Raw genomic sequence first — 7751 nt, 5'->3', positions numbered from 1 at the left:
TTTTCGAGACAGGGTTTCTCTGTGCCTTTGGAGGCTGTCCTGGAACTAGCTCTTGTAGACCAGGCTGGTCTCGAACTCACAAAGATCCGCCGGTCTCTGCCTCCTGAGTGCTGGGATTAAAGGCATGCACCACCAACGCCCGGCAGCAGTTCACTTTTGACACGACTCATGAAAAACAAGACAAGACCCACAAGTTTCTTTTCTGGGGGATATCCAACAGATTTGCGGTTTAGTCCACTTTTTGGTATTATGTTGCTTAAGTTTTCAGAAAACACGAACAGATGGCACAGAAAATGCCGGAGGTGGTGGCGGCGGTGGTGGCGCACGCCTTTTATCTCAGCACTTGGGAGGCAGAGGCAGGAGGATATCTGAGTTGGAAGCTGGCCTGGCCTACAGAGTGAGTCCCGGGATAGCTAGGGCTACTGAGAGAAACCCTGTCTTGGAAAAAGCTGAGAGAGGAAGAAGAGAGAGAGGAGGGGGAGGGGAGAGAAGCTGAGAGAAGCCTCCCTTGACTTTGAGGTCTGTGGGGTGGGGTGGGAGGTCTCCCTGTGTTTCTCAGGCTGTCCTTAAACTCCTAGGGCCAAGCCATTCTCTTGTCCAGCCTCCGAAGGAGCATGTGCCCCATTCTGGCTCAGACTTCTGAATCACACCAGTGTGCTCTTTGTGCAAGGCTCAGATAGAAAAGCAAAAAAAAAAAAAAAGGGCTGTGGGCTTAAATTTTATTTTCACCATTTGATTGCTTTACTTGGTAGCTAATGAGAAATGCATAAATTATAAAATTCCAAGAACTAACTTTCAAATTCAGCACTCAAAGTCCAAGAAAAAAAATGTAAGCTAAAAACCAACTAGGCACTAAGCATGACAAGTTATTTATATCTTGCTCCTGTAATGCTCTTGCAAGTAAGTTAGAACTGCTAAGAACCTCCTGGGAAACTGTGTCAATCACTCCAAAAACAAGCTCTGCTCAGCATCCAAACCTGGCAAACACCTAGGGCAGAAACTCCTAAAAACAGTAGAATTGTTTTCCTATTTGCTAAGTATGCTAACTAAGAATGATTTTCATTCACAACAAATCCAATAAGATACAATTTTAATCATGAAATACTCTGTAAGCCATTTGTACCCTGTAAAAGAGGTGGTTGCTTGAGCTGCTATTTATAACGTTGCAACAAGTGGTGATCGGAATTTTTACCTATGCTCTGAACAAATTTGCTAGTGGTAGCCTGGCTCTCCTATCAGCCTTGACTTATAGTACTTGTGTGTGATTCCTATGTGGCAACTGCTATTAGTATTTCTAGGGATTTCCTCTATCCATATATATTTTAAATTTGCAAAGTCAACCTCATAGTGTTTTAGCTATTTCATAAGGTTTTTTTCATTGACAGTGTGTGATTAGCCAGGTGATGCTGTGTACACCCTTAATCCTAGCACCTGGGAGGCAGAAGCAGGTGGATCTCTATGAGTTCAAAGCCAGTATTGTCTACGGAGTTCCAGGACAACCAAGGCTACAAAGAGAATCCCTGTTTCAAAAACCCAAAACAAAACAAAACAAAAAACTGTGACTGATTTTTTAAAACCCGTATTTAACTTTGTAAAGTTATATACAGTTGAGCCGTAGCATAATTTCCTATTTTCATATTGCTACACACTTTGACTGTTTCCATTTTTTTGTTTTGATTTTTTTTGTTTTGTTTTTTTTTTGTTTTTTGTTTTTTACGAGACAGGGTTTCTCTGTATTGTTTTGGAGGCTGTTGGTCCAGCCCAGCCTCAAACTCACAGAGATCCGCCTGCCTCTGCCTCCCGAGTGCTGGGATTAAAGGCGTGCACCACCAACGGCCGGCCCCATTTTACTTTATTTTTAATTACATCTATGTGTCTCTATGTAGGAATGTGCTTATGAGTACAGTGCCCAAGGAGGCCAGAAGCGGGCATGGGATCCCCCCATCCCTCCTACCCCGGAGCTGGAGTTACAGGTGGTTGTGAGTCACATTTTATGGGTGCTAAGAACCCAACTTGGATTCTTGGCAAGAACAGAATGCACTCTAATGCTCTTAACTATAGAGCCACCTCTATAGGCCCTTGTTTTGGCCTTAAATTTTTTTGTGTTTGAGCCGGGCTGTGGTGGTGCACACGTTTAGTCCCAGCACTCCGGAGACAGAGACAGGCGGGTCTCTGTGAGTTCGAAGCCAGCCTGGACTAGTGCTGGTTCCAGGACAGGCTGCGAAGCTACAGAGAGAAAATCCTATCTCAAAAAATCACAAATAAATAATAATAAAAATAAAGAACAATTTTAGTCATCTAAGATAGAGGTAAACCGTGGCTTGAGGCAGGCGATTGTCATGGAAGGAGTGGAGGCAGGGCATAAGAGTGGGGTGAGGGTCAGACTCCTGCTGCATCTTTGCGGGAAGACGGTTGACTACGGAGCATGAGAGAAAGAGAAGCCTGCAGATTGTTCCAAGCTTTTGAGACCTTAGCAGTTGGTCAGATAACGTTGACGTTAAGTAACAGGAAAAGGGCTGGATGTGGGAGAGGCTTTCTAGCAGGGTCGGGGACTGGGTCTATAGACGGTAATACACACTGGTAAGTATCCAAAGAGAGATACCCAGTGGACACTGAATGTCAGTCTAGAGGTCTGGAGGTTCGCAAAATGTATTCCAGGAGACTGAGTCACATTCCAAAGGGAGTCAGAAGTCGGTGTAAGCAAAGCAGAACTGAAAACCGGGAGGGGCGTTCCAACGTGGTGAACAGCGACTTTGGGCACCAGGTACGTTCTATGACCAGGCATGTTCTATGTGCTCTGTGTGGCTTGTAGATTGACACATCTAACCTTCAAAACATTTTACCTAAGAAGGAAAATTTTGTTTTTGTTTTGTTTCTCTGTGTAGCACTGGCTGTCCTGGAACACACTTTACAGACCAGGCTGGCTTCAAACTCAGAGATGGACCTGCCTCTGCCTAGGATCAAAGGCATGTACCACGATGCCCGGCTACACATGCAATTCTCATCTTCATTTTACAGAGGAGGCATCAGAAGCACAGAAAGATGGGATAACGAACTGATCACACAATGCAAGCTTGCTCTGAGAGACACCAAGTCATCAAAAGGGCTAGAGAGATGCTGTGGTGGGTTAGAGGATCCACTGCTCTTACGGGGACCTGATTCAGTTCCATCAACCGCCTCAGGTGGCACACAGCAGCCTGTAACCAGCTTCAGAGGTCTGACACTCTTAGCTTCCACGCTTGCACACACAGTGCTACCAAAAAGAGAAGAAAAGGAAGGAGAGCATGTGGAACTAGAAATAAGCTCCCCTGCTCTCTTATTTTGAACCTAAATATCTTTCAGTCTCCCTAATATGCTTTCTTACACTAAGTTATTAGTTTGAAAAGAGGCGCATCTTTGAAACAATTAGTCTTGACAATTCTTTTATTTTTTTTGAGACAGGGTTTTTTAAGTTCTGGCTGCCTGGAACTCTTCATGTAGACTAGGCTGACCTTGAATTCATAGAGATCCGCTTACTTCTGCTTCTCTAGTGCTCAAGGCTGTGGTGGCGCACGCCTTTAATCCCAGCACTTGGGAGGCAGAGGCAGGCGGATCTCTGTGAGTTCGAGGCCAGCCTGGTCTATAAGAGCTAGTTCCAGGACAGCCTCCAAAGCCACAGAGAAACCTTGTCTCGAAAAACCAAAAGAAAAAAAAAACAAAAAAAAACCCAAAAAACAAAACAAAAAACCCAGCACTTATGCTAAACTCTGTCTTTTTCAGTAGCATTACACTGAAACATTTTTATATCATTAAATATTCTCCTACACTGTAATTTTAAATACCCCCATGGCACTTGGTTATGTGAATATATAATAAATTACTTAACAAATCCACTGTGGTCACGTTCAAACTTTAAAGCATTGGCTCTTAAAAATCATACTAGGAGCCAGATGTGGCAACGCATTCCTGAAATCTCACACTCACCAGCCTAGAGCAAGATGATTTCAAGTTGCAGGACAGCCTTGACTTGAGAGTGACAACTGTCTTCAAAACTAAGAGCAGCTGCAGAGTGTTCAAGTCATGCTGGAATTATGATCATTCTCACACGTTTTTTAATTAGAAAGTTTTCAGAAGAGAAATGAATGGGAGAGTGCAATGTTGCAAATCTTCAGATAAATACCACCCAATTATTTTCAGAAAGAAGTGACTCATGTATGTTTTCACAACATATGACTGTTTTCTCAAACTCTGATTGCTACTAGATTTCATCAGAAAGCTTAAAAATTTATTGTGATAAAGTAGATGAAATACAACATTTATCAGTTTAAAAATATTCTAGTACACAACTCGTAGAGGCATTAAACAGAATCTTAATGTTATGCAGTCATCACCATTACCATTTCTAAACTTTTTCATTGTCCCTTGCAGGAACTCTGTGTCCACAAAACAAAGAAAAAATTAATTTTCTTCTAGTTTTTCCAAGCTCAGCTCACCAGCACTTGTCCTTTGGGCTATTTTCTTTCTGTTTCCATATTTTGTTTAGTTTCAAAATGCTTTTAAAGATTTGCTTGTTCTTATTTCTGTTATGTACGTATGTATTCGAGTGTGTGTGTGTGTGTGTGTGTGTGTGTGTGAGCAGGGGCCTGAAGAAGTCTTATTGGCAATTGTGAACCATCTGTGTAAGAGCAGCCAGGGCTCTTAATTGCTGTTCCATCTCTCCAGCCCCTAGTTTTGGAATTTTTGAGATAGGGTTTCCTATAGTTCAGGCCAACTTGAACTTTCTATGTAGCTGAGGTTGGCCCTGAATCCTTATCCTACATCCACTTCTGGAGTGCTGTGATTGTAGACATGTGACACTATGTGTGCCTTTATGCTGTTCTTGGAAGTATGTGGTGTTCTCATTGGTTCTCGGAAGGGTGAACATACAGAGATGAGTCATTCTTGGCTATGTTTCTGGTCATCTGTGTCAAAGAACGCTGTTCACTGTACATGTGTTTCATATACTACCAGACAAGTTGCAAGTTCAGATTGGGGTTCAGCAAACTCACCCAAGCATATTTTTATTTCTGTTTATGTGTATGGGTGTTTTGCCTACATGTGTCTATTATAAAACACATGTAGGCAAAACATGTATGCTGTGCTCTTGGAGGCCAGGAGAGGGCGTTGGTTGCTCTGGGTCTGGAGTTCTAGATGGTTGTGAGTCTTTGGGTTCTGAGAATCAAACCTTGTTTCTACTGGAAGAGCAGCCAGTGTTGTTAACTGTTGAGCCATCTCTCCAGGCCCCATATCTTTTCAAAATGACTATTATAGTAACATTTCGTGAAACAATAAAATGATGAAGAAGACTAAGGATAAAACAGGTCAGTCAGCTCCAGGCAAAGGAAGAATTAAGATCTGGTTGTGTAGAGTGAGAGATTAAGGTGAGTATTAGCTGGATCCTTGTTTCTTCAGTATATGCTATAGGTAACTAGACTCTCCTTTCACAATCTACTTTACTCTGTTTATGGCAAGATTGCCAACTGTAAATACCTTAAGTTTTTCTCTGAAGGCACTAAATATTTACTAATATACTTCGGTTGCAAGGGAAAACAGATTCTGGCCACTAGGCAGATGGACATTTTATTCAGTTTGCCTGGAAAGCAGGTAGCCTATGAAGAAGCAGGTCTTTCTATTTCAACATGCTTGGCTGGAGCACCCGAACTTTGCCTCTCCCGTCAATGTTTTATTAGGTTCAGAAGTCAAAGTCTTGGAAGGTAAGGCTTGCGTCTTGAAATTAAGTCATGTGCCTGGACCTTGACTTGGCAGGACCCAGAGGAAGGCTTACAGTCTGGAGTGCTTTTAGATCCTCTACGTGGAAGCGGGCTCAGGAGTTTGACTGAGAATGCATGGGCACCGTATCTGGGGACATGGGTACCCAGGCGGAAATCAGGCTGCTGCTGGCAGGGGAATCCTAGTGGAGCACAGCGAATGCCGTTATCCGTCACGCAGAGCAAAGATGGGGATTCAGGCCCCCCCCTGGGCCTTGTGTGTTAGTTGGTGTGTGTTGGTTTAATATTTTTCAAATGTTAAAATGGTAGCAGCCACCTCCCCATCTTCCTCCCCCTCCTCGTCTGCCCCCTTTACACCCCTTCATTTCTCCATCTAAGGGTACACATTGAAGAGAATATTTCTGTGGACAGACTGCAGGTCTGAGGTTAACAATCCTTTGAATGGCCAAAGGACAAGGGTACACTTGCCGGTAACTTTCCACTTTCTGTTTTCCTGAAGTGCCAACGGACTCTCAGAACATGCCTTCAGTTGCTGTAGGTTGACTTTCCAGTGGCTGGATCTTTGCCCAGCTGAAGGTCACACTGAAGAAACCTCTCTAGGTCACACCATGGAGCTCTGGGTGCTGGGGAAGAGTTCTTTGTAGATGCCTTCTTTTTCATTTCTGTCATGCATATGTATATAACCTTAGTTATACACATATTGTTATATACACATGTTAGTATCTGGACAAAACAAATTCCAAGGTCATTTCTTAGGCTAGTTCATCCACTTGCCACAGGAAAGAGGGCAGCATTTGCCTGGGGTCGTCTGTGGGTGATTGGGGAATGCAGGTTTATTTGGACAGGCATTTTTATGACCTGCCTAGCAAGCGCCCTCTCCTACCTGCCAAGTCTTTCTAAAAGCTGGGGATGGGTGGAGAAGCAATAACTACACTAATGATAGGGAACTCCACCTGGGGAAGGTGCCAGTGCGTGCCATGACCTACATCTCCTTTGGCCAGGGTCTAGTAGCTCAGAGTACCAGATCTTTATTCAGAGGATATGAATTTAAATGTGGCTGGAGTAAAAACCTGGCTCCCTTCATGCTCATTTCCGCACATCTCCCCTCTGCTTCATTAGGAGTGCTCATTTTTTTTTAGCCAGGCCGCCAGGCTGGTAGAGCAAGCAAGCATCAGTGAGCTGCTCACCCACGTGCTAGCCTGTTCCTTCTGGCTCATGTGTACCAGATGGTACCTGCAGCCTGGGGACTTTGCAGTGTTACAATGCCTTGCCTACTCCGTGTCCTGAACATCTGCTGGCCTGGTGTCACCAGATAAGCGCAAGAGGAGAAGTTTTCCAGGGTCTCAAGCTCTTTTAAGCTGTGATATCTGGAGCCCTGGAAAAAGTACTCTCCTGCTAGAAGCCCACACTCCGCATTTCCACAGAAAGCAGCGAGCTTGCTGCAAAGCACATGGGAAGGGCCCTTCCCTCCTTGGCCCCACTTGAGCCTACAGTGCACCAGGTGCGTGGCCCTTTCCAAGGTGGAGTCCCCTCAGTGAGTGTTCCTCTCCACATAACATCTGCATCTCTGCTTGCTAACCCTCCTGCTTCAGGTCTCCCGAGACTGACCTGGCACATACTCGCTCGCACCTCAGCAGTCCAAAGGCCCTCTGGCAGCGCCCCGTTCGGTGTCCCAGCACTCTCCGTCTCCTCTTAACATTTGTACCCAGTCATTTGACTCCTGCCCGCTGAAGGCTCTTGGTTCATGAAGGTGGGACCCGTGTTTGTTTGGCTTACTGCTGTTATAGAGAACTCACACCATATCTGTCAACGACTGGGTTCTCAGTAACTTCTGGCAGCAAGAGCAACAGGGCTGCGTGTCACTCACACCTGCAATTGTGTGTGTGTGTGTGTGTGTGTGTGTGTGTGCGCGCGCGTGTGTGTAGCGGAAGCTGGTGAGGGTCAGGCCTAGTTCTCCTACTCTCGTGACTCCAGGGTCAGATCTCTCAGGTGGTAATGGGTTGG

The 7751-nt window shown here is 44.7% G+C and overlaps 1 long non-coding RNA gene across 1 annotated transcript; it reads left to right on the top strand.

The window, feature by feature from the left end:
• The first annotated feature begins 423 nt into the window (after positions 1–423).
• Positions 424–3870, top strand: LOC110342337. The gene is made up of 3 exons (XR_002384381.2): positions 424–519; positions 2659–2764; positions 2886–3870. It is a non-coding gene; the product is annotated as an uncharacterized LOC110342337 (long non-coding RNA).
• Positions 3871–7751: the final 3881 nt, after the last annotated feature.

Source organism: Mesocricetus auratus, unplaced genomic scaffold (genome assembly GCF_017639785.1).
Source record: "Mesocricetus auratus isolate SY011 unplaced genomic scaffold, BCM_Maur_2.0 Super-Scaffold_100041, whole genome shotgun sequence".
In the NCBI taxonomy this organism is placed as follows: Eukaryota; Metazoa; Chordata; class Mammalia; order Rodentia; family Cricetidae; genus Mesocricetus; species Mesocricetus auratus.
This window is presented reverse-complemented; position numbering and strand designations above follow the sequence as displayed.